The sequence below is a fragment of the Podarcis pityusensis genome, assembly GCF_964106645.2.
Source record: "Podarcis pityusensis genome assembly, chromosome: 10".
NCBI lineage: Eukaryota > Metazoa > Chordata > Lepidosauria > Squamata > Lacertidae > Podarcis > Podarcis pityusensis.
In genome coordinates, this window is record NC_138035.1 from 44,129,498 (window position 1) to 44,156,707 (window position 27,210).

Sequence of the window (27,210 nt, forward strand, 5' to 3'; positions counted from 1 at the left end):
GGTAAGAACATAACAAGAGCCCTGCTGGATCAAAGGCTTATCTAGTCCAGCATCCTTTTTTCCACAGTGGTCAGTCAGATGCCTATGATAAGTCCTCAAGCAGAACTTGAGGGCTATAGTCATCTTCTGCTGTTGTTTCCCAATAATATGTTGCCTCTGATCCTGGAAGCAGTATATACATGTCATGACTAGTAGCCATTGATAGCTTTCTCCGTCATTAATTTGCCTAAGCCCCCTTTTAATCTGTTGCAGTTGGTGACTACCAACATATCTTGTGGAAATAGTTTCCATAGTTGAAGCATGTGCTATGTGAAGAAGAACTTCTTTTCATCTGTCCTGAATCTCCCACCATTTGGCTTCGTTGGATGACTGAGATTCCTCCCCCACCATAAATGGTGGTGTTCAAGCTCACATTTTTCATTTGACTGACTTTCATATTATAAGTAATTATGTCTACTCATAACATAATAACCCAACAAACCTCTTAGAACTCTCCAATGGGTAGGAATGCTCTGGTATGAAAACATATTTTTTTTGGAAATTGTGTTACTGACAAGAAAATTGCATCATTAATGATTTGTTGTAATGCAATAAGGTTATGTAAATTCGATAAAATTGTGGATGACATTCTCAACTGTAAACCAAAATCTGGGTTCAGTCTCATCATCAAGCAAGTCACTGTTCTCTCAGCCCTCTCCCTATTTGCAATCTGAATATAATACAGTGGTACCTCGGGTTACATATGCTTCAGGTTACATACCCTTCAGATTACAGACTCCAATAACCCAGAAATAGTACCTTGGGTTAAGAACTTTGCTTCAGGATGAGAAGAGAAATCACGCGGCGGCGACGCAGCAGCAGCAGGAGGCCCCATTAGCTAAAGTGGTGCTTCAGGTTAAGAACAGTTTCAGGTTAAGAATGGACCTCCGGAATGAATTAAGTACGTAACCAGAGGTACCACTGTAGTGCTGCCCCACCCTACAGGTTTGTTGTCACAGTTACTGAGAAAATAAACACTCCAAAATGTTGAAGAAATGCTGCATATTATTAATAAAGCCTTTTGGTGATAAGCTTATACCGACGTGTCAGTAATCAAGATGGTGTGTCCCTCTAGTACTGAATCTATGCACTTGAAAACTTGTCCAAATGCCCAAGTTGCAAAAATATGTTCTAAAGATAACTCTGTAAAATTTGATTATAGGACTCTCAGGTATTAGATAAGAGCCATGCAATTAAAATTGGTTTGAAGTGGTGAAAATTAAGGAATAGCCCACCCCCTATCATTCTTCGGTGCAGACAATCAAAACTTTGGCTCAGAGCCAAAGAATTGTGACTGGGAGAAGAAAACACATTAAGGCTATTCCATTAACTATTGTGCAGGTGTTAGTGGAAAAGTTTTGCAGCACAACAACGATGTATTGGGGGTCCTCCCTAGATTTGGGGTCACTTATCTCATGCATAAGAGACTCTTGAGAGTCCCATGGGCTGCAAGATAATCAAACCTATCCATTCTTAAGGAAATCAGCCCTCAGGGCTCACTGGAAGGACAGATCCTGAAGCTGAGGCTCCAATACTTTGGCCACCTCATGAGAAGAGAAGACTCTCTGGAAAAGACCCTGATGTTGGGAAAGATGGAGGGCACAAGGAGAAGGGACGACAGAGGACGAGATGGTTGGACAGTGAGCCTAAAGCCCCATCTAATCCAGTTATCATAGTTGCCTGTCAGATGCTTATGGAAAACCCACAAGCAAGACATCTTGATCTCTCCATCTGCAATTCCTGGCAACTGGTGGGTCACTTGCCTCTCACAGTGGAAGTTGAACATACCCATTTTAGCCAGTAGACACTGGCAGCCTGATCATCCATGAATTTGTCCTATTATCTTTTAAAGCTATCCAAGCTGATGAAGACCACACCTTATGGATGAAATTATGGAGAGTAAATTTGAAATTTACCAATTGTATACTATTAAAAGAGAATTATATGAAAGTGATGTACTGATGGTACCGGTATATCACACCAGTGAAAATAGCAAAATTGTACAGATCAAGCTCCAATAAGTGTTGGAAATGTAAAGAGAAGGAAGGAACTTTTTATCATTTATGGAGGAATTGTAAAGTAGTTAAAATTATTGGGAAAAGATATATAATCAAATGAAAACAATGTTTAAGATAACTTTTGTAAAAAAAACCCAGAAGCCTTTTTGTTAGGAATATTAGGTTAAGATTTACTAAGGGGAAAACACAGACTTTTTATGTATGCTACAACAGCGGCAAGGATGTTGTTGGCACAAAGATGGAAAAGCAATAAAATACCAATGAAATAAGAATGGCAAGTAAAACTTACAGAATATGCTGAAATGGTAAAACTAACTGACAGATTACGAAATAAGGACAAAAAATCCTTTAAAGAAGACTGGGAACCATTTACGGATTATTTACAGAAACAATGCAAGGAATTGGACTCATTAGCAGGTTTTGAGTAAACATTTACAAATAATAAAATTTATATAAGTTATAAGATTAAATATAAAAAATGAATGGAAAAGAAAAAAAGCAGGAATCCAATGAAGTTGAGGGAAGTCGGGGGGGGGGAAGGATAATTGGGATTGGTGGATTTTGATATCTGTTATAATGTAATTTTGAAGGGGAAAAAATGGAAAATTATATATATATATATATATATATATATATATAACTACAACTTATTCTGATGAATTTGGGGTTGTTGTCAACAACTCAGAGTTATACCCATTGCAATTAGTGGACCTGAGTTAGTAATGTCCATTAATTTCAATGGGTTTTTCTGAGTAGCATCAACACTGGCTATGACCCTTGGAGTTTTCTTTGGCAACAGCAAAGAAGTAGGAAACATGCTTCTCCCATCCTCTCATACCACTTCCTGGAATTTGCTTGTGATGTTCCATACCTATTGAAAAGGCCTTTTTAGGTCTCATCACACCTTTTCTCTCTCCCTAGTCTGCTGATACTTAAACTGCCCTTTCTCAATTGCCTGGCATTTGCCTTTTCACTTTGTCCACTTCTCTGAGATTGCCCTGTCTACACTTTCAGTTCTCTGAGATCACCTTATCTGCAGTGCTAAATAGTCAGTCTATTGCCTTGTGTAGAAGCAAATACTGTGAATAGAATCAGATTCGTTTTCCAGTTACCCCATGCTAACTCTAGAAGTTTGGGAAGGAAATAAAAAAGGCAAACAAGAGTAAACCTAAAGAGCTTTGGGAACATCATCCTAAGCCTAGATTTGTAAATAGTGTTTTAAAATAACTGGAATCAAGGAGGACTGATTAGACTGAAGGCAAGGTGCAAGTCTTTTGATCACTCCGATTAAATGAGCAGTGATGGCTTGATTTTTCCAATATGTTTCAGTAATACATTAGCTGTCTTTCCCTTAATATCTTAGTAGGCAGGAAAACTTTAAAATTTCATGTCATTTTCAGGATTTCTTTTAAACTGTTTGAATGCAATAAGGATTACAACATGTCTATTCCATTCTTAGCATGTACAGCGTGGAAATGAGGTTTAGAAATGCCCAGTCACTGCTTATGGTCAGTGACCACAACAATTGTGACGCACAACTAAGAAAATACTTGAAAATAATATAACTTTGTTTGCATGGGCAAAGGCATGGCTCACGCATTGATAAGATGGAACACCTTCATTATATAGTTTCCATTATATGCTGAAGACACACCTCTTGAGATGTATATTTTAAAGCCACACTATAACAACGTGACTGTGATTTGTACTGAACTGTTTTTAATATTGTATTTTTAAATTTCTGTAACCCACTATTGGACCTTATGCTGAAGGATAGGTAAGAAATTGAATTACTACTACTACTAATAATGATGTCAGTAATGAATGAATCCTTGCCACATGTCGGGGGGCTACCAGGTGGCGCATTGGAAGATGGCTGACAATAACATCTCTCCAACCCACACGAGGTAATTAAGAGGCTGCTATGGGAAGTATGCAGTCTTCCCGACCCCCCAAGGAGATGGGGGGGACTGCCTTGCCAGCGGTGGCCATAATGCACCCCCGGATTCGAAAGAAGGAGGTGCCGGCCACTTGGCACCAGCCCTCGGTGAAGTCGGCTCTTCCTGACGCTGCTTCCAATCTGCGCGTGCTGGTTCGCTTTAGCTCGAAAATATAATTGGAAAGAAGCTAAAGCACATACATCAAGCAAAGTTCGAGAGATAAGACTGCTGATTAATGGATCTCTGGGATCGGAGCGGTGGGCGTGACAAATAAATCAAGTGATGAAGCACCATTAAGAGACTGGTACGTCTGGAGTGAAGAAGGGGGTTGGAGGAAAAAACTTTTCTTTGCCTTATGTGAGTATTAATAATCCTCCACCCCAAAGAAGAAGAATCGCCGTATTTTACTAATCACAAGCAGGAATTTAAAAACTGTGTGGGGTGAATTAATGATCAAAGAGAGGACTGGTAAATATTGGAGAATGGAAAAATTCTATGACGCAGTTTTAAATGGCGTCTCGCAAGGCAGGCTTGTCTAAGAAAGACAGAGGGAGGAGGACCAGGATCATTGGAATGTGAATGATGATTGGAATGCGATCTTAACCTGGCAGAGCCCTCTATGAGATATTTGACAAGCCTGGGAAAACTAAAGGGCAGACCGAAGATAAATTTTTGAAGGAGGAGGGGAATGGCGGCTGTCCCTATGAGATATGACTTGTGGAGTGTGTAAAACCCACACAGACGATGTTTGCTTCCAACCTGCATGTGAAGATTATCAGAGATTGCAAAGAAAGGAATATATGACAACAACAAGAAGATGAAGAAAGTAATAAAGAGACTATCTGGATAGAACTGGATAGAACTGTTTAATTAAAGCAGTAATAGAAGTGATGTTTGGACCCTCGTTCGGAGCTTGATGTATGGGTACCCCCAACAAAATTTTAAAATCTGGCTGTATAATTTGGAATTAATGTGATTTGAAATAATGTGATTTGATTGGCCTGTTAATAAAAATTATGTTTTTTTTTAAAAAAAGAATCCTCGCCACATGTCAATTTACTGATAGCAAGTACATCTGCTGCAGGAGTCTAGCCTAACCTGTTTAATGGAAAAACAACCAAGAATCTTGTGGCACTTTTCAGATCAACTCCTTTAGTCTTTAAGGTGCCACTGGACTCTTAGACTTGCCAGAAAAACATCAAACATGGCCTCCCCTCTGGAAACTGCTTCATCATGAACTTTGCCTTTTCAGTGGCTAGAGGCTAGGCTTGTGTTCTCTCTCCTATTGCTGCATTCTGAACAGACTGGGCAGGAACGCTACATGCTGCATCGTGGCATTTGCTAGTGGTTGAAGGCTCCATTGACATGCTCCGATGGAGCATAAAAACATTTCTCTTTCATAGAAAAGAAACATCATGGTGACAGATAAAACCTTAATCAACACCAATAGCTACATTTCCTTCTTCATAGTTTAAAGCGTGAAAGGTGATGCTTTCATCTAGATCTCTTATGGCCTAGGCAAGCCATCTCAAATCACTTTTAGAACAACAGATAATTTGCTAATAGAACTGGAAGAAACCATGCAAAACAAGATAAACAACAGTGCTGCCATAGACTTGGGTGCCATATGTACACAATCCTGACAGGCCCTAATAGAACTGATTTCAATGTGAGTTAAGCATGACTTGTTATACAGAGGTTGTTGGAGACAGTAGACTCAATCACAGCCTAATATATGACCCGATGGCTTATTCCTTGATGGAGCTGTGGAAGAATAACGCAGAGAGTGCCTCAAATCATGTGATCAACAATTCAAGCCACACATCTGAGGACAGAGGACAAGGGCTTCCAGTAGAAGGCATGTTTTTAAGTTGTCCCCTCTCTTGTGGAAATCAGGTGTGGTATAGCACCAAGAAACCTATCCCTTGCAGAGTCTCAGTGAACAGGTCCTCATAGTCTGTTTCAAGAGTAGCTAATGCTGACCTCCAAATGTTGTGGAATTCAACTCCCATCAGCCCCAGCCAGCATAACTTCATGGATGATCTTCAGATGATGGGCGGCATACAAATTTAAATCATCATCTACACCATCATCCTTGGCTAAACCTGAGGGAACAGTGAACACCAGGATCTGTTAGTTCTCTTCAACTTGAATCTCTGAAGCAGCATTTGCTGCAGTACCTATAACCTTTGTTCTAGTGCTGAATGGAAAAACTCAATTCTTAAAGGACCCATCTCTTTCTATCTACTATTAACTTGAGAGCATTGTACATTATGCACAGGTAACAATTTATGATCTCAGTGCAGAACATTGAACCTCACAGAACATCATACCAAAACATGATCTGTGCTAAGCATAGTGAAAACTCTAGCACAATGCTTTTGAAATTGCCAAACATACAATAGGCGAACCATCGTTTAGATCTTTGGTTTCCCATCTACTGAGCATTCAGGCTTCATAAATTCTTAACCGCACTCCCATCTTCACGGCACAGCAACCTCTTGAGGCAGAGCAACGTCCATCACTTTGGCTTCTCAATCTTTTGAATTCCTTGTGGTCCTTATCCGAGACTTTTGGCTGCTTTCCTACTGGGAAACTTTCCTACTGGGCTGCTCTCCTAACTTTATTCAACATAGCTCTCTGTGGAGCTAAGAAGGCTTAGAGAAGAGGCGAGAAGGTGTGACTTTCCAGATTTTGCCAGCCTACAACTCACATTAGCCCTTATTATGCTGGCTGGGGCTGATCACACGTTCCCCTTTGCTGGCATCTTTTTATAGGCCTAATTATGGGGGGGGGGGGGATGAAAAACAAGTCATGAAGTGAAGTAGTTCAGAATGAGTCCTGGTCCCAGCTTCGGGATTCTTTAATCTATCAATAAAACAATATGTGCAAACTTGGGAGGCTCAAAGGAGAACTTTTGATGACCTCTAATTCACATGAAAGTCTGTTTAAATTCGACACCTCAGAATTCACTCTCTTTGAAGTGCATGGACAGAATGAGGACAAGAGGCTCAATCTAGGGTTTCTATCTCTTTAAGTGCTCTGTATCTCTGTATTGCCTCTCAGATCAGAAGCCCTGAGCAAACAGATGGATTGTTAGAGGCTTTTGAGAAATGCTGTAGTGTTCCAGTGCGCAGCATATGACTATAGATATGAATCTGGAAACCCTCTTCCTTCCACTGTGATGAGAATAGCTTTTTATGGAATGGTAAGGCTTGCATTTTCAAGTATAGAACATTTACAGTGTGGTTCACTACATGTCTACTTGGAAGTAAACCTCATTTAGTTCCATGGGACTAATTCCCAGATGTGTTTAGAAGGGCAGCCATGTTCATTACGTATAGAAAAAGGAGCACGTGTATTTCAGAAACAAGAAACAAGGGAAAGTATGTCTTCAACTTACTGATATTTTTGAGAATGCAAACTTTTGAAAGCTTTCTTGTAAGAAAAAAAAAAGTGGTGTTGTGTTTAGATTGCTTGTAAAAGTTGAGATCAAAGAAAGAACTGACATTCCCTTGCAATCTTGTTTGAAGAGCTGTCTCCATACTTGAGTTCCAAATCTGAAACCTCTTCCTGCAATATAACGCCATTTTTAGGCAGTGCTCAATCCATTGCTTGAGTCCATGGGAGAAAGGTTTGGGAGAAATTGAACTCCCTTTCTCTCCACCCATTATGTACCAGACTAGCCTATCATTAGAATCCTTGTTGGTCTGAGAAAGAGCTTAATTTGAGGAAGGGTTTACCATTATTATAAGAACCTGGTTTCAATGGCACATGTTTACCAGAACATTCAGAGCAATAATAAAGGGCAAAAAAAAAAAAGACCTTTCAGGCATATGCAGAGTATTCCCTGCCCCACTGCTTACTAACCAGTAAATCTTACATACCTGAAATTAATTTAAGGCAGGATATAGCATTATTTGCTGTCAGAATCTGGCTTACCAGAACATTTAGCCAATAAAAAAATCAAAAAGTTTTGAAGCATGTATCAGAGTGACATTTCCCTCCTGCTGAGTAACTGGTAAATCCCACACATCTGGGGGGGGGGGGGCTTTCAAATAGGCCCAGCACATCTCAGCCTTGAAAATACGGATCTTTGGATTGCATCTCATCCTCCAGCCTCAGGCCGAGAGAGAGAGAGATGGATGGATTTCAGTCCCTCATTCTGTCATCTGTGAAAGCTATACCAGAGGGAGAGGAGAAAAAAAACAGGTAACAACCTCTCTGCTCAGAAGTCAGATTCAGATTAGTGAACATCAAGGTATGTTACTGGAACCCCTAAAGCTGAATGGAGGGAGTGTACATCGTTCTCCCTTCCTCCATTTTATCTTCACAACAACCCTGCAAAGTAAGTAAGTTTGAGAGACAGTGACTGGCCGAAGGTCACCCATTGAGCTTGATGGCTGAGTGAGGATTTGAACCCTTTTGTTCTTAGTCCAACTCCCTAACCACTACACTATGCTACACTGTCTGCATTTTGTTGGCTATTTTTAGAAATTAAGCTCTGAGAAAGTGGTTCTTTCTTTGCCTCCTATTTTCTTCATCAGCATTAGTTTCTGCGTTCCCCCTTCGTTTTGAAACTGATCCACATTACTGGCCAGATTTTAAATGAAAGGCACTTTCTTGTAGGTGAGCAAAACAGATATAGTATTTGGGGTGTCTTATCAGTTCAAGTGAGCAAATTCCATCGCTTTTATTTTACAGAAGTATCAGCCACATTAGCCACTACAATGATTTTGAGTGATCACTGCAAACTGTTAAGATTATTGCTTCTTGTTCCTGCTGCTATTTTAGGAGTCTCTTGCTCCATTTAATTTTAATCACATGAGCCTGTTGGGTTTAGGATTATGCGAAGGGAAGGGAAGAAGCAGTTCAGTTACTAAGGTACTTATTCGGCAGACTGCTTCGTAAAGTAAGAAAAACAAGAGCACGAGGGAGCTTTTTGTTTCTAAATAATTCATAGTTGAGCTACCTGAGCTAGGAAGAACCCATTACCCAATTAAACAGGGAGCTAGTTGGCTACATGAAGCATATCTCACTTGATCTGGTGGCTTCAGTGTGCATGGAAATCTGAATCACTTGAACATGCAGAGCAATCCCTGGTACTATGCAACACAGAACTGTCCCAACTTGTCCAAAGCTCTGTGTGCATGTCAGAACATACAGAGCAGGGACAGAAAGCCAGGTGCCCTCTGGATGTTGTTGGAACACCATTCTGATTATACCTTCTTATATCAGTGGGCCATGCTGGCAGGGGCTGGTGGGAAATGGAGCTCAGCAATATCTGGAGGGCCACGGGCTCCCAAAATTTATGATAACCATCCTCAACAAAAACTGTCTACTTCATACCTTGTCCTCTGAAGAAGGGAAAAGTCCTATGAGGATGATTGTCAAAACAGAGGCAGAGAAGTCACTAAAACAAAACAAGAAAGGAATTTTATAAGAGAGTTAGATGCAAATAGCAAAAAAAGGGACTATCACGTTAAAAATGCATATCTAAGCACAATCAGGCATTACATATTTCTTTAATTTCATACTTTTTAATCCCCCCCTTTTACTAGCCATGTAGTTCACCACGCGTTAGGCCAGTAAATTTCTCCCATAGCCTCCTTCATTCTGAGGACAAAATGGTGAAGGTATGTACAGCTGATGCAACTTACAGACTGATTCTGTGAACTGCTACACCAGCATTTACACATCCCGCACCGATCCAGTAATTTGTCTTTAGCTAGGGTTAGGAAGCACTCTGTGATACCAAGCAACAGAGTAAGGTACAGTGATACCTCGGGTTACAGACACTTCAGGTTACAGACGCTTCAGGTTACAGACTCCGCTAACCCAGAAATAGTACCTCGGGTTAAGAACTTTGCTTCAGGATGAAAACAGAAATCGTGGGGCGGCAGTGGCACCGCAGCGGGAGATCCCATTAGCTAAAGTGGTACCTCAGGTTAAGAATAGTTTCAGGTTAAGAACGGACCTCCAGAATGAATTAAGTTCTTAACCCGAGGTACCACTGTAGTGTTCTTACAACTGGAAGCGACACATCACACAGAGCTACTGTGGGGGACAAACCACAACTGGCATACTGTGTGGCAGCAGATGAGGAGAGCCATATACAACCCGCCAAGCAAGCTTACCTGCTTGTGTACGTTGCCCTCAGGTGACCTGGTGTGCCAATGAGCTCCTACGGAAGGTCAAGACAGGACAGATAAAAATAGCCATCTTTTTTTTTAGTGGAAAATTGAGGGAGTGCAAATAAAAAGTGCTCTTTAAAAAAGGGACTTTTCTTCAAAGCTAGTTACAGTAGGTTAAAAGGAAATGTACCCATTGTTCATGGTAGTTAATTAAACCTAGATTAAACCTTCTTTCCATATTACTTCAAAGGAGGAAAGAGCATAAGGTATCTCCTTGGTCTCCTGTGCCAACTAATCATATCATGCAGAACATACTAAAGAGGATACAGCCAGAAGGGAACTTTTACAGATGGATCCGTTGTTTATGTCAAAAAGATGATGATGGAATAATCTGATATTCCCTCTTCAGTTTAGGTGTGTGCTTTTTTTAAACTTACAGCACAGCTGTTTGCCTAGAATGCAAGATAAGATTGTATTTTTGGAGTCACTTCCAGAAATATTGCAACAAAGCATTAGATTAGGTAAACGTAAAAGCCTGCCATTGCAACGTAGGCTTAGGAGGGGGGCTTTTCTCTGAATGTCTAAATTTGAAGAAGCAACAACACCAACCCTGTTCTGTAGAACTTCAAGCTTTATGGAAGCACTGTGAAGAAACCAACACTGTTCCATCTTCCCCACATACAATGACCGCTCCCCACATTAAATAGGGGGGCGATCTTTGTGTGGTCACGCACAGCCCCCTGGACCCTATGCGGCACCATTAGCACAGGCTTGGCTTCGCCTTCCCCAGGTGGGATACCTGGAGGTCTCCGCCTACCAATCTCACCTGGGGAGGCGTTGCAAAGGTGATCAGGCCAGGTAGGGGGAGGGACCACCCTGCCTACACAATTGGGGGAGGATCTTACCTGGCAATCATCAGTTGGCTCCAGAGTTTCTCCCACCCTACCCACCCTCAGTTAAGACTTCTTTTGCAGGCTAACCTTTTCTCCGCAGTTACGCAGACGCTGCTATGTCAAGGTCGCTGTTGAAGGGCCGGAAAGGAATTATCCTGCATTGGCAGGTTTGCCTTCCCTGTAGCAAAATGTCACAGCTTTGGTGGTATCAGGCCTTGGGTGGAATCCTTTAGTCTCTCTTCCCTAAATTGGGGGAGGGCGTTGTTGTAAAATAAAATTCCTATCACAGCGTGTAGCGGTGACGCTCCCCTTCTCTTTGTGGCGGTGATACCAGGGTTCCCCGTTAAAGGGGTTGTTTTGAGGGGAGGCTTTGGCCGTACGCCAAGAGGTTGTCATTGCTCTCCCCTGCGGCGGCGGCGTAACGGGGGCGGCTATCTCTGCTTGAACATATGTTCTCCAGAGCCAGTCCATCCCCACCCCCACCCCACCACTCTGGAAAACCCTGATGTTCCCCAGATCCTCGGTGGGGGACTGGGAGGGATAAACGCCCAATACATTTAAATAATCATTTAATGTTGAATATTTTTGTTTTAATAAGTTCCACAGAAGAGAACTCAAGTATTTTTATTTATTATTATGTTTAGAACAGAAGAGTCCCCCACCCCCGCCACATCCTGGCAGATTGACAATGACTACATTAGCTTTGTGCTTCTGGTAAGACACAAACATCAAAAACTGCGAAGTGAAGGATGTTGCCTACCTTTCCATCTGTCTTTTTGTGAACACCACAAAGCTTCCTGGCTGATTTCAAAGGTCTTCCTAATACCTTTTCACAGAGACATGATTTTAAAGATCAGTTAAATCCTGGGAACCAGGAGAGGAGAGGAGAAGAGATGGATGTGAAACAAGGGCTGAAGAGCAAATAACAATAAATAATTTATATAGCATAAAAGTCAGGTGCCTCTGCAGGAGCAGAATTCTGAAATAAAGCCAAGGACCACCACCAACCAGCGAGATCCCTGAATGTGGTCTCTGGGTCACAATCCAACTTTCAGCGGTATAGACGGAAGCCTCAAAGCAAATGTTGTTGCCTCTGGTAATCTCAGCCAGTATTATTTATGTACTGGAATTTACTGCACTGCAATAGACCTGGAAGTTTGGGAAAGGACTGTAACTCCATTGCAGAACACACGGCTTGCCTGCAAAATGTCCCAGGTTCAATTCCTGGCATTTCCAAGTAGGGCTGGAGAAAACTCATGCTTGTCATTCAGCACCCACAATGTGAAGCTGACTTGTTACAAGGCAGCTTCCTATTGCGTGGACTCCTATTGCGTGGAGTCCCCCAAACCCTGGGCGGCCCCCCCATGTGGAATAATGACTCAGGACAACGTGCTATGGGATTAAATTGGCCACAACTTTATTATATTTCAAATGTGGATAGACCTTGGCTCAGGCATTGGGCGTTTATCCCTCCCCAGTCCCTAGCCGGGGATATGGGGAACATCAGGGTTATCCAGTGTGTGGGGGGGATGGGCCAGCTCTGGAGAACATATGTTCAAGCAGAGATAGCCGCCCCCATTACGCCGCTGTTGCAGGGGAGGGCAATGACGACCTCTCGGTGTACTTCGAAGCCTCCCCTCAAAAACCCCTTTAACGGGGAACCCTGGTATCGCTGCCGCAAAGAGGAAGGGGGCGTGGGTCACCGCTGCATGCCCCCCCCCATTCAGGAAGATAGACTAAAGGATTCCGCCCAAGCCCTGATACCGCCAAAGTTGTGACCTTTTGCTACAGGAAAGGCAAAACCTGCCAATGCAGGGGAATTCCTTTCCGGCCCTTCAACAGCGACCTCGACGTAGCAGCACCCGCATACCTGTGAAGAAAAGGTTAACCTGCAAAATAAGTCTAAACTGAGGGTGGGTAGGGTGGGAGAAGCTCTGAAGCCAACTGAAGTTTCCCAGGTAAGATCCTCCCTCTATTGTGTGGGCAGGTAGTCCCTCCCCTACCTGGCCTGGTCACCTTGGCAACACTTCCCCAAGCAGGATTGGACAAATGACTGAGGTAGGCGGAGACCTCCAGGTATCCCACCTGGGGGGAGGCGAAGCCAAGCCTGTGCTAATGGAGCCACAAATGGTCCTGGGGCTGCTCGTGTCCATGCAAAGGGCACCCCCCGTTTAATGTGGGGAGCGGTCATTTCCTAAGAAGCATTCCTAAACTGCTGCTGTGTTGGAAAACTGCTGTGTGGTCGTATCTTAATGAAAGCAGGACAGTGGTGAGTGCTGGGATGGTGTCTCTAAGCCCACAATCACCCTCGCCAGACACCAGTGTGCATTGCATGTGGCTGCGAGCTTCCTATCTAGGCACAGCACCTGGCACGGAAAGAGTCCTCTGAATCTCAGCCTTCCTTACAAAATGTGACAGCCTGATTTTTTAGCCCTTATGGCTATGGAGAAAAGTGTGAACAGTGTGTGGGCAGAGTCTGGAATTTCCCAGCAAGGGCGGCCCTGGCAAATGTCAGCTCTGATACATCATGTTGTCAGCATCTGGGCTCTCACTCTAGGACAATTTTTGCAAGCTATGACAATGTATTTTGAACTTGCCTACCCCTAAGACTCATTTTGCTTTCAGTAACGATTGGCTCTTTGAGCAGAATAAAAGCGTCCAGCAGTTTGGAACGCAGGGTAATACCATTGTTTGCAACAAACCACAGAGAGGATCAATGAGTGGGAAGCCGATGTCACTTCCAGGGCCTTTCAATGCTTTGTAAGGTGCTGAAGGGAAAGACAATTATGTTACTGATCCAATGCATGGAGGTGGGGTGGGGTTGTCCTAACACAGTGGGTGACAGAAAAGTATGGTTATTTGCTATTATCTGGGCAGCAAGCCTACCTGTGCTGAACTAGAGAGATGTGGCAATTAAGTAGCTAAGGGTGTTGCAGATCAAACATGTAAATAAATTATGCTTCTTTTATTGTGTCTCACATCTTAGGGCATTTGGCAACTGCTTCTGTTGTCCAGAACCACACTAATGAAAGAAACCATCTTAATTTACAAGCTGCCCAAACTTCCAGACTGCTTTCCAACTGCCCTTGGGGTTCCTTCCAACACTATGATTCTATGTAACGTCTACCTGTTCTGCAGATGCCAGGAATGCTGTGTTGGCTGACTGCATCTTCCTGCCTAGAAAACCAGGTTATCTAGGACTCTATCTATTTCAGCAGTTTTTAACTGCTTATTCCTGTGAACTTAATTTCGGTACCCACCTAGGAAGGTTTGGTATCAGAGGTTGGCATTGCTGGCCATTTGCCAGGGCTCTCACACTGCATTGGAACCACTAGTAATCTCCAGAACCATCTATCTCTGGAGAGAGATAGTGATGTGAGTGAAGAAGGCTCCTTGTCTTTCTCTTTGCTGTTGCTGCATATCCACCTGTGCTCTTGGAGCAGACAAGCTCAGAGTGAGAAGGTGCAGCAGGCCTCTCCACTTGCCTTATCTTGCCCCCCTGAGTAGTTGTGTAGAATGGGCCCAGAGGGAGAGTGTAAGTGAAATCTGACACTCAGAGGAGGGGCAAAGAGAGCATCTTGCCCAAGGACCTCCTAAAAACTGGAGCTGGCCCTTCTCTGAATATAAAATTAGTTAGAAGTGTTGAATGTAGGGACGCGGGTGGCACTGTGGTCTAAACCACCGAGCCTAGGGCTTGCCGATCAGAAGGTCGGCGGTTCGAATCCACACGACGGGGTGAGCTCCTGTTGCTCGGTCCCACCTCCTGTTAACCTAGCATGTCAAAACAGTGCAGGTAGATAAATAGGTACCGCTGCGATAGGTACTTTCCGTGTGCTGCTCTGGTTTTGCCAGAAGTGGCTTAGTCATGCTGGCCACATGACCTGGAAAAACTGTCTGTGGACAAACGCCGGCTCCCTCGGCCTGTAAAGCAAGATGAGCACCGCAACCCCAGAGTCGTCTGCGACTGTACTTAACTGTCAGGAGTCCTTTACCTTTTTAGTTGAATGTAAGCCCGTTTTGGACCCATTGACATCAATTACAAACTCCAGCTCAGTGCACTGAGGGGAAAGATTGTCATTCCTTTTCTCATTGGTATTATATGTAAAGAGGCACATGCCTGTTTCTAAGACAGAACTTCTAATGGAAGTTACTATGGCAAATTAATGTGGCTTTGGAAAACTGCCTCATGGTTCTATGTATTTAATCACAGAGCATGCTATTGCTAATAGAAAAAATATATTCTTACCTGGTCAGCTTTCAATCTGGTTGGCATTTGATTTCAGTTTAGTATTTTCTGAAAAATATACTTTTCTACTGAAGGATATTTTTTTCTCGGCAGATGAATCAGTGTAGGAGGAAATATTCTTGAGGCATTCCTGGGCCTTCATGTGCTGCGAAAGATAGTCATTCTTGCAGTAAATTCACATTTGTAATATAGACAGAAATAGCAGGCAGCTCTCTGTTGGTCAGACTAAAAAAGAAAGCCCACAGGAGAAAGTAGCACAATACCTTTATTTAGAATAAAGGTTTGTAGTCAATTAATTTTTTCCCGTTGATTTGTCTATTTAATTTTAGCTGATTAATTAATTTATTAGTTTGCGCATGAGTAAAAGCAATAGTTCCAAAGCAAAGCACATACTTTTTATTTGATGCCTTTTAACTGATGCATGTGTGTTGCATCTGGCCTAAGATTAAAAGAGTCAGTCCCCATCTCCCTCTTTCTTACTGGTAGGGATGGGTGGATCTGTAAATGTTGGTTTCTCTCTGTTTCCCGTTTTTCCAATCTCCAGATTTCCACATCAGCTTGCAATTAAAAAAGAAAAAAAAGAAAGTCCTTATGAAAATTCACCAGCAGTTAAGTGCAATTTTCTCTAAATACACACATTGCTGTATTGAATTATGCCTTAAGAAACAATCATTATTATTTTGCAAAGCAAGTTTCCCTAACATAATGCACCTTGGTGTGTTATTTTTTACTAATATATTTATTTTTGTGCAGACTTAAGGACAGCACATGCATTTTGTACCCATTACTTGGCTGGAGAATTGCATTGCAAAAGTGAGATGGGTGCAAATTTCAACAGATAGCTGTGTTTTAGTTTGCATATTGTATCGGAAAGCGAGAATAAGGTAGGTTCACCGTTGCACCCTATCTCTGCTCACAGGAGAGAATACCTTTTCTAAGGTTGTGCATGCCACCTGCATTCTCCCCACCCCCAAAATATTTACCGTATTTTTAAAACAGTGTTCATATACTCATTCATTAAACTGTTGCCTGATGAATCGATAAGCTCTTTTTAGTCAATAAAATGTTTTTAATTTGATGATTGTAACTGAATGATCAATTAAATGTTGCAGCCCTTTTTGTTGTTGTTTAGTCACTTAGTCGTTTCTGACTCTTCCTGACCCCATGGACCAGAGCACGCCCGGCACTCCTGTCTTCCACTGCCTCCCACAGTTTGGTCAAACTCATGCTGGTAGCTTCGAGAACACTATCCAACCATCTCGTCATCTGTCCTCTGTCCTCTGTCGTCCCCTTCTCCTTGTGCCCTCCATCTTTCCCAACAATTAGAACCAAATAAACCAGCATAAAATAGTGAAGATTTTGCCATGTTTCTACCCTTCTTAGGAGAGTTTCATCCTCTCAGTAGTTAGGTAACCCTAGATCAGTGTTTCCCAAGATTGGGTCACCAGCTGTTTTTGGGCTTCAGTTCCCATCACCTTTGACCACTGGTCCTGGAGACCCAAGCTTGGGAAACCCTGCCACAGATTATAAACTTATTAGGCAATATAAGATGTGACATGAAGGGATTATACCTCCCTGTTCTTTGTCTGATGCTGTATTGTTTTTAATATTCAGTTGGAAGCCGCCTGGAGTGGCTGGGTATAAATAAATTATTATTATTATTAATAATAATTATTTGTGTTCTAACAGTTTTACACAGACAAAAAAAAAGAAGACTTGTAGAGATCCTGAAACTCATTTCTAGGCCTAACTCTGGCAAGCTTCACAGGAATGCCAAGAGCTTTTACTAGTAATTCCAGTTCATCATAATGCTATACCCTTGTGAAAATATCACTAATGTAACTGCAACTGATTCCTGTCCTCCTCTCCCAATGTCCACTTTGAGCATTGGAAAAGTATTTTTTAAAAAATCATCTGGAAAGATCCTGTGAAGTTTCCTGTTATTACAATCTCCTTGGGTGCTGAAAACTTTTCCAACTAGTTATAAAATAACTAAGATTAAAAATTCAGATTTTAAAAATAATAATGCTCCAAGAAGAGCTTATTTCTTCATCACCTGGCTTGTCTAAGAAAGTGCCATAGAGTTGCAGTTGGAGGGAAGCCGTTGACTGACAGTTGTTTGTCACTCACCTCTGCCTTAGCCAAAAGACAAGTCTAACTCATTTTCCTTAGAATGTCACTGAAGGGGAAACCCTGTCAAACTCCATTCATCTGTGCTTCAGCTGGAAGGAACAGAAACACCTGCCCGGAGCCAACAGTTGAAAGATTGAGCAATGCCTCTCTTTGAATTAATCCATAAGATTGGAACATTTTGATGGGAATGCAACTGGGCTGTCATGTATAATTTGAGGAGATCTTTTCAAGCCCATGTGAAACGGCATCAGCGTGCACTCTAAAAGCCAGTTCCAAAGACTTAATTATATTGAAAAAGCGAATTCCATATTCTGTAGGTGAGATAAGAAATGTACCCTGCAGGTTTGGCAGCAATGGCCAAGAAGGAACTGGCTTCATTACAATTTTAAATTTTAATGTAAAATAAATGAGTGGCTTTAGACAGACAATAGCAAATCTCAAATAGCTTTATATTTTAAGGTGCATAGCATTGTCCCCTGTGTTTATTTGGACGAAATGTAAAGTCTCTCTGCCCCAGCATGCAGGTGAAAGCTGGGATGGCTTATCTTAAATTGACTTCTGTTTCTTTCCTCCATAGCTGGTGGAAGTGCCCATGATTAAAAGCATTTTGATATAAAATATAAAATAAAATGGGGGCTCTCTTATAAGTCGACATTAGGTCCTATATCTGGATATATCGGGTGGTCAAGTTAGATATGGATACAATTCTTTAATTTTTTGGACTATTAACAGCAGGAACAATATCATTAGGCAAACATTAGTTATCTTTTAGAACAATGGTGGGGAATTGGATCACTCCAGTGGGCCTGATGTCATGAATCAAGTTTGACAGGCGAGCATTTTCCTTTGCTTTCACAGTTGAATTTCATATAGTGCTGGCAAAGGAACTCTACTAACAGCCACCTAGTTGTTGGTACCTGAAAGCCTCATCTTTGGTGAAGCCCCATCTTTACCTGCCACACAAAGGGGGCTGTGGATTTGCCAAAACAACCTCATGTGCCAAACCTGGAGGCTTCCCAGTGCTGTTCTAGGATTCCAGCATCTGAAGAGAGGGATTTGGGAGCTGTAATGCTCATCTCACACTTGATTTGAGCTTAAACATGGAGGTCTTGGTGGCATCTCCACTTTCGATTTCTGAATTTCTTCTCTGTACATCCCACTCTTAGTATCGTACTGATATGATGAACAGCGAAATGGATTCTGGCACCTTGATGCCTTGGTTACATACAAACAAAAGCAAACAATTCTCAGTAGTGCAGAAGATACAGAGTGAAATGTGGTCACGTCATCAAATGAGTGGATGTTCACTATCTCTTGAAATTGGAATTTAAGGGACTTTGTGCTAATTAATGTTCAGATTCCCCTTACATGCAGAAAACTCACTGGAGTCATAGGTCTGGTTTTGGTTTTTTTTAACGTGCACAGTATTCTTAAAAGGGACACGGGTGGCGCTGTGGGTTAAATCACAGAGCCTAGGACTTGCCGATCAGAAGGTCGGCGGTTCGAATCCCACAACGGAGTGAGCTCCCGTTGCTTGGTCCCTGCTCCTGCCCACCTAGCAATTTGAAAGCACATCAAAGTGCAAGTAGATAAATAGGTACCGCTCCGGCGGGAAGGTAAACAGCGTTTCCGTGCGCTGCTCTGGTTCTCCAGAAGCGGCTTAGTCATGCTGGCCACATGACCCGGAAGCTGTACGCCGGCTCCCTTGGCCAATAAAGCGAGATGAGTGCCGCAACCCCAGAGTCGGTCACGACTGGACCTAATGGTCAGGGGTCCCTTTACCTTTACCTTTACCTTTACAGTATTCTTATATTGAATTATGAAGACTTTAAAAATTAGCAGTGGGACTAACTTCTAAATAGACATGTATAGGATTATACTGCATAATGCTTCCTTTGCAATCATCTGAAATGAATTCATTGAAGCCAACAGAGAATGAGAAGGGAGAATTACAGCTTCTTACACAGCTAGCATTTTTTGTGATGCTGTCATCAGATCTAGCCTTCTTAAATTCTCCATGATAAAAAAAGAGAGAAACAAATCACTGTAGCATATTTCCCTATAGATGTTAAGGTCTGACATTATGCTGGCCTCACCTCTTGGTGGGCAAATCAATCATTCAGATGGAAACATGGTCCGTTTTCATTTTTCTTTTTTTAGATATTGGGCTATATACAGATTGCTTGTGTGCCTGATGCTATTCGATTGCATAAGTTGAAAGAACCCAATGTTCAGAGGCTACCTCTCATTTTATAACGCCAGTGTACATATTGTACAGCATGTGGTCATAAGATTCAATATATTGGGAGGTGCTGGGGGGAAATAGATTCTGTCACCTCTCAAAGCTACTTAGGAGATGCTTCAAATACACACACACACACACACACGCACGCACACACAAACACTGAATTCACAGTTTATTGAATTCTTTCCAGACGAATAATCATGTGTTTCCAGAAGAATAGCCACGTTAGTCTTTAGCAGCAGAAAGAGAAACAGAATTGCTAGCCATATAATCTCAGCCCTGCAGAACATAATGCTGTCCATGGCATCGAAAATAATTACACCCTACTGAAAGCTGAAAGACTGTCCTCCACTGCAGACTGTTTTGCTCTTGCAGTGAGAAATCACTGAGGAGGATCAAAGAGAACCATGTGGTTTGAGGGAGAAACTCTGTGCTTACTGGAAGAATGCTGTGTGCTTTCACAATTCATCCTCCATGAGCTGTATACATGTCTCCTGAGACGTTAGCCCCACTGGGTTCAGTGGAGCTTACTCCCAGGTAAACAAGTATTATTATTATTATTATTATTATTATTATTACCACTACCCATAATCCAAGGATCACAGGGCAGTTTACAACATAAAAACACAAAAATAAAAAATACAGAATATAGTAGCAAACAGAAACAATAATCCCCATGGTATTATTATTTACATAAGGATTGCATTCTTACTGACTTAACTTAGACACATGGCAACTAATTTGTTCCTAGCTGAATTCTGAGGTCACTAATATACTTGCCGGATGCTTTAGATCTCTGTTCTTGCTAGGGATGTAAAGAAGCAGCAATATCTCTCCCATCCTGTTTTTATCACAATCAACACTGTTTCCATTACACTACATTTCAGCTCCCACTAAGACCTGTGCTGTTTGTCTTGCTATCTGCTTTGGCTAAAGCCAATATGATTTCTATAATTAATTTCAATGCATTTTAACGGAATTCAAGTGTCAGGTGCAGAAAGCAATGTAGTTATTTACACAGCTTTTTCAAACTAAAGAGGGGAAAAAATGGTAGAAAATACTGCTTGCATGATTTCTGCTCCCGACCTCTGACAAACATATGAGTTACAGCAGTTTGTTGTTTCCTTTTCTGAACGACTTCCCAAGCATTTCAGCACCCCTCCCTCCCTGAATATATGAATTGAGGCTATGTAACTTTAAGTGGCTGAGCCTTACAATTCGAAGCACATGTAAGTCTGCCTTGAACTCAGCTGGACCTAATGTCAAGTAAGCATGGATAGGATTGGACTGGTGCCTGCTAGGATTCTTGCTCCATGCTGTGGGACTATTGTCCTTTGTCCTTTCTCTTTGCTGTCTGATGAGAACGAGGAAGGAGCTAAGTCAGAATGCTTCGAGTGTATTATACGTAAATAAAGTAGATTAGCCAAAATGCTGTGCTACTGAGTTCTGTTACGCAAACTGCTAACACTCTGCAGGTTCCTAAGCGTGCTACTGCCACTTGGCATCAGAAGCGGTGATGTTCGGGCTGGAGAAAGATTTGAAGCTCCCGAATGATCGACCAGGAGGGAGAGAACATGCCAGTCGGGCATGTGTCTCTGCCAGGGTCCTACACATGAGTAGGACGATCCTAACAGTGCCATCATAAAAACACTCATATTTAACAGCTACACGAAACAAATGGCCACTGTTTTCAGACTTCCAGTTTCAGCTCAGACCAAAAGTAAATTGTAGAATCGTAGGGACCCTGAGGGTCATCTAAAGCAACCCTCTGCAATGGTTAGGATCAATACAGAACACAGTGCAATCAATACCCATAGCTTACCAATGTAAGTTGCTGAATAATAACCATTCTGGGCTCCTGCATACCATGTCTCTCAGAAAATAAGTAGGGCACCAAGCTTTGAATTCATTTATGGCTTCTCACAATAAATATAACTTTACACGAACCACACGCCCCATTCTGCTGCCTGACGTGTTCCTTTGAATTAAAGGTTGTTTTAATTTCAGGGTTGATAAATCATTCATGCAAAAATATATCAGTGATCTGTGGTGATGTTTTCCCTTTGCTCTCAAGAGCTTAGAAACTATTCAGCACATGCTGGCAAAATGTAAAGATGAAATGAAAATGAAATCCGGGTTGGTTTTCCCTTGGACCTCACCTGCTTCCTCCAAAAGGAAAGTTAAGTAGTATGAACCAGAATAAAATATAGTTGTTGTTTTTTCCCTAGCCCTGGGCTTCTTGAGCTGCTCTTTTTTAAAAAATTGGCAGCATTTTAGACTCAACGTTTTCTATTAGCATGCTCCCTGCTTTCAGTTTTACATCAGCTGCAGTTCAAGGACTATGCTTTGTCCTTGGTTGGAGTGGTAAAATTTCCATTCCATTTATTTGGTTTATACAAAACTACACTGAGGTTAAGATTTCAACTCACTTGTAGGTGACATCCTACTGTGAATATCCAGCTCTCAGGGCTGAGTTGTTCTTGACTAGAGAATATATATGGTGTTTGGGGGGGATTTCTGCAGGGCTGTACACAAAAACAGTGGCTTAGAATATGTAGGCGACAGAGGGGAGGAGTTGTGAGCGGGAGCCATTTCCCGCGTTGGCAGGGGGCATTCTGGCCCCTGCCCAGCTGTCCTGGCTGCCACGCCCCCAGGGATCTAACCAATGAGGTGGAGGCTTGGGAGCGGGGTTTAGCTGCTCAAATGTGGCTGTGGCAGTGCTTCCCTTTCATTGCGCTGCTGTTTTTTGCCTACCCCTCCACTTTATGGGTATTCCGATAAAGGAATCCAGCAGTCGTGGATCCTGTCCAACGCCCTTACTCGTGGCTAGGGCCATGGCACGACCCCCGGTGACATCAGGGGGAGCTTTCAGTTGTATTTGCATCAACAGGCTCCTTCCACTGATGGTTAACCCTTGTTAGACTCACCCCTCCCTGAGCGGGTGGAGTCACTCTCTGTTGTTTTATCCAATGCCTAAGCCAATACCTCTCACATACTGTAATCAATAAAGTGGTGGCCTTTTTTAGCCCATTAACCTAATATACTGTGTCCATGTGTCTTTCTTATCCTCAAGCGGGTGGCGGGTCCTTGAATCACAAACACTCCTTGCGCAACATACAAAATGGAGACTCATGCATCGGCCTTGCAGAGAGATGTGAACATATCATATTTGTGTGAAACCTATCCATTGATTTAGGAGGGAAATGCGTGATCTGCTTTGCAAGTTACCCAGGTAGCATGAAACAAGGAAAAGCTCAGCATTGTCATTGATGTCAGTAGGCAACCTTTGCTTTTATGAGGATCTGTGAGTGCATTGTAACCTTCCTGCATATGTTATAAGCACTGGATTTGGAATGCTGTACTTAAAACTGGTGCCTTCAAAATGAACTGTGTTGTTTCTGCCTCTTACATTGTTTTGTCCATGGCTTGAAAATACCATGGTGACAGTGATGAAGGAGAACACTTACTATGTGCAGAGAGATGACCATGTATCTTTTCTGGCAGTCTATAAAGCACTGTCTGTGGCAAATGTGGCTGCATATTCCCATTGGCTGCCTCTATCCCAGGCAATTTAGAATCAAGCTACTCGGGGTGGGTACAAGTATTTAAGGGGTAGTTCAAAAGTACAAAACAACCGAACAGTGACATTTATATTACTTACAGGTGCTCTAGTTCAGGGACTGTTTAATATCTACCTATTTATGGGTTCTTATTTTAGATAAAAACTTCATTAAGATATAATTTGATTACAAGAATTTGGACAGATTTTGAGTGCAATACTACTAAGCCGGAGCGTAGCATGGGTTGCCGGTGCCCAGTGAGGCAAGTGTTGTGCTGCCCTGGTAGACTGGGCAGTGGTCAGTCCCTTTGCCAGTCAGCATCTAATCAAGGGAGTCCCTCCTTGCAAACTAGGCCAAACCTGGGAGCAGAGATAAGGCAGAGACAATAGACACAGAATTTAGTTTTAAGGTTTTTGGCATTAATTTAGGCCACAACTTTATTGATTACAGCATGTGAGTGGTTCCAGACTACCTGAACCTGCATGGTGGCAGGAACAGGACTGACACTGGGCACCACAATATGTCAGTAAGGGAAAGCATCCTGGGGGAGTTAGAACTCCTTTGATCTCATAGCTCACCCCACATGTTCCCAGGGGCTCTGGTGTGGCCCTAGCCCTTTGACAGGGTTTGGACAAAAGCAAGGCGAGCCGCTGGATTCCTTTAACAGAATTCCCTAGCAGCAGCAATGGAGGGGCAGGCACAGCCAACCACATCCCCTCCGAACAACATTGAACCAATGCCTAACCACCAACCTTACAAAGTTGTGATGATTTGCTACACTGCAGGCAAAAACCAAGTGGCACCAGCCAATTGGCCAAATGGCAAAATTCCTACCGGGACCCTGCTCCAAAAGCAAACGACCCCTAGAAAGGCATAGCAAGGTCCAAAGAACAAACCTAACTAAAGGGAGGGGAGGGCGGGTGATCCGCTGCACGTCGCAAGAAAGTGAAACTCTCCAGCACATGGGTCTGGTGGTGCTTTCCCACCTTCCTCATCCTCCCTCTCTCCTTGGTGGCTGGCAGCGGCCACTCTATGAAAAGCAGGGGACTGGCTTTTAATTGTACTTAGAATTCATATCAGTAGTTTCTGAATAATTTAAGTAATGGCTCGTGGACTCTCTCCCTTACACTAAATGTAAAGTGAAAACACAAGGGGGGGACGGACCTGAGATTGCTTCTTTGTAACATTGTTTATTGCCATCATTGCCCAAGTCACAAAGTGGATCATTGAGATTTGGGGTGGTGTGTGTGTCACTGATGTAATAGCAAGGTTTTCTTGCTGTTGTTCTCCTTGAAAGAACGTCAAATGCAAGCATATTCATATCCCCCACCCAACGGGAATTCCTGCTTTTAAATGGTATGTGGGTGGATTCATGTGAACAGAATGTACAGATACTTTTTCCAAAAGTCTGGAACAGCCCTCACTCATCTGTACTCAGAGAATGGCTGGCAATCAGTTTCCAGAAAAATAATAATCAGAAGGGCACAGTGCGTGAAGAAAGAAAAATGGTCAGTCCTTTACTGGATGTGAGAAAGCCTGAGATCTCACTGGGGAACATAGGGCGTTGTCTGGCTGATTCAAGAAGGAGCAGTGAGCTTTCAGTGTATATTAGATAGCAACTCTGGGATAAAAGCATTGCTATTTTTGGAATGGGTAGAACATTTTAAGGGTATTGTTCCTTTATAGAGCACAATCAGAGGCCACTCTTTTCAAGGAAAAGCCATTGCTCCTCCACTGACCTCAGCTGTTGATGCTAGATGTCACCACAGCACATTGGGGGTCTGTGTATCCTGCAATTGCAGTAAATGCCATTTACTGTGTTTTAGTGCCAGAGGAAGAGGAGCACCTAAATGTCTTCTATACAGCTGGTAAAGATGAAAGCTTGGACCTCTCCTGCATTTGGTCACTCTGCCAGATTTGCTTTTTGTTTCCTGGTTTGTCAGTGAAGGAGGAAAAGAAAACACTGAGCAGGTCACAATGTATCCATAATTTAGTCCATTTTTCCTGAAGCAACACATTTCAGGGTTAAAGCTCTCGAGAAGGCAATTTCACTATCATTCACATGCTGCAGTAGGAATGCAGTCCTTCAGGTCTCCTGGACTCCAGCTCCCATCATTCCCAACCAGTGTGGCCATCCCTATAGCTTGGCTGTCCTAGTTGGACGCCTTGTTGCTCATTTTTGCCCACAAACACTCTCAAGCATACATAGCTCTCAGTTGCATGTTCAAGCTTCTTCTTTCTGAGGGTCAAAGTGGATGTGAAGTGGAAGTTCATTCTTTGGAGTGCCCACTGCCTTTTTATTCCTCAGAAAAGCAACTATGGAGATGCCTAAGGATTGCATCGTTTAATTGTTTGGTTTTCTTAATTTTATCATCTACAGCTGGCTGCCCTTGTCCTGAAGGAAGTTTCTGTTCAGCAAACACCAGCTCTGCTGCTAAGTCTTTACATATAAAATCCTCAACTGGTACCTGGACATTCCTTTTGCCAATCGAAAATGGGGCTTGGGGAGTTGAATACTTTCTTCTCAGCTCCACCAGCACCCACTTTATTTTTGAAGAATTGTGTGGTTTTTGCCAGTTTTTTTTTACGTTTACCCGGTAAGGGGTCTTCTGCAGTAGCTGCAATTCCCAAGGTCTTATATTTTCTGGGAACACCAAAACTCTGGTTTTCAATTCCTCTTGTGTTCTCCTGGCCAAGAGATATGATTGTTAAAGCAACTCAGATAATTAAGTGGAGATGGAGCTGAATTGGAATGGATCCTTGGAATTGGTCCAGGCACCACATGTAGTCATTTGCATTTAGGTCCAAGGGATGTGGTTGTTGAAACTGGAAACTACCAGACAACTTTCAGTGTTACAAAATGCCTGACCTATAGTCAAAGGGCTAAACAAGGTGGGATGTTAAATGCATTTTTGCATTTAATGTACATTTTAAAAGGAGGTTAGTAGCCACTATGGATGCTGGCTGATAACTATCAGAATCACAGCATCTCGAAAGAGGCAGTTTATGCCTTTTCGCTTAAATTTTGTCCTGATGAAAATTGCTCTCTTGAAGCTGCGACTTACATCTGCAAGGAGAGCAAACCCTGATGGGGATCTCTCTCTTTTTAGGGTGGAGAATAGGCAAACAGGCATGAAATTGGCACCTTTGAGATTCTGTTAAGTGGTCCACTAACCCCTTCTCAGGTTAGGTAGCATGGCTACCTCATTTATTCCTGAATTGGCTTAAGTAAGTGAGCTCTTTTTCAGACAAGCAGATTGTCAAGAATACATACATGTTAGAAGTCCTTCATTTGACCCCTATCTACTCTGGATGAAGGGAAGACGAGCCCCTTTATCATGGTGTGGGGAGGCTAGGCTAGAGGTAGAGGAGATAGCCCAGAGGAGACTTACATGACGGGATTCCTCTGCTGGGATATAGAGAGCCAGAGGCCTCAGAGGCCTTCCAGATGATGTTGGATTCCAGCTCCTATCAGCCCCAGCCAGCATGGCCGATAGTCATGAATGATGGCAGTTGCAGTCCATCCATATATGGAGGCAAGGACCTACAGTAGTAATCTTCTTCCTTGGGATATTAGTTACACAGAGGAAAGGCTTCTCCTCTGCCAGGTCATGGGTAGTTCAGCAAAATAGGGTGTTTTTACAACAGTTTGGGAGTGAGATGTTCCTGCCAAGCAGAGCCTCTTCCCTTAGAACATGATTTCTAAAGCCTGACCTGTTAGGAAATTTAAATCAGTAACTTCCCAGCTCAGAGCTTATACTTTTAACTGCAAAGCAAGGCCAGTTTTCATGCTTCAGATTTGCCACTTAGATCTAACCTAAGGCAGAATGCTATTAAGCAGTAAGAAGTATCCCAGACCCAAGCCTTATTGTTGCACTGTTGAAAAATCAGTCCCAAACTGCACTGCATGAAAAAAGGTTGCAGGCCATGGCCTTTGAAGACAGATGAGGCTGGTCACCTTGCTAAGCAAGTCTGGGTATGGTCAGTGCCAGGATGGGAGAC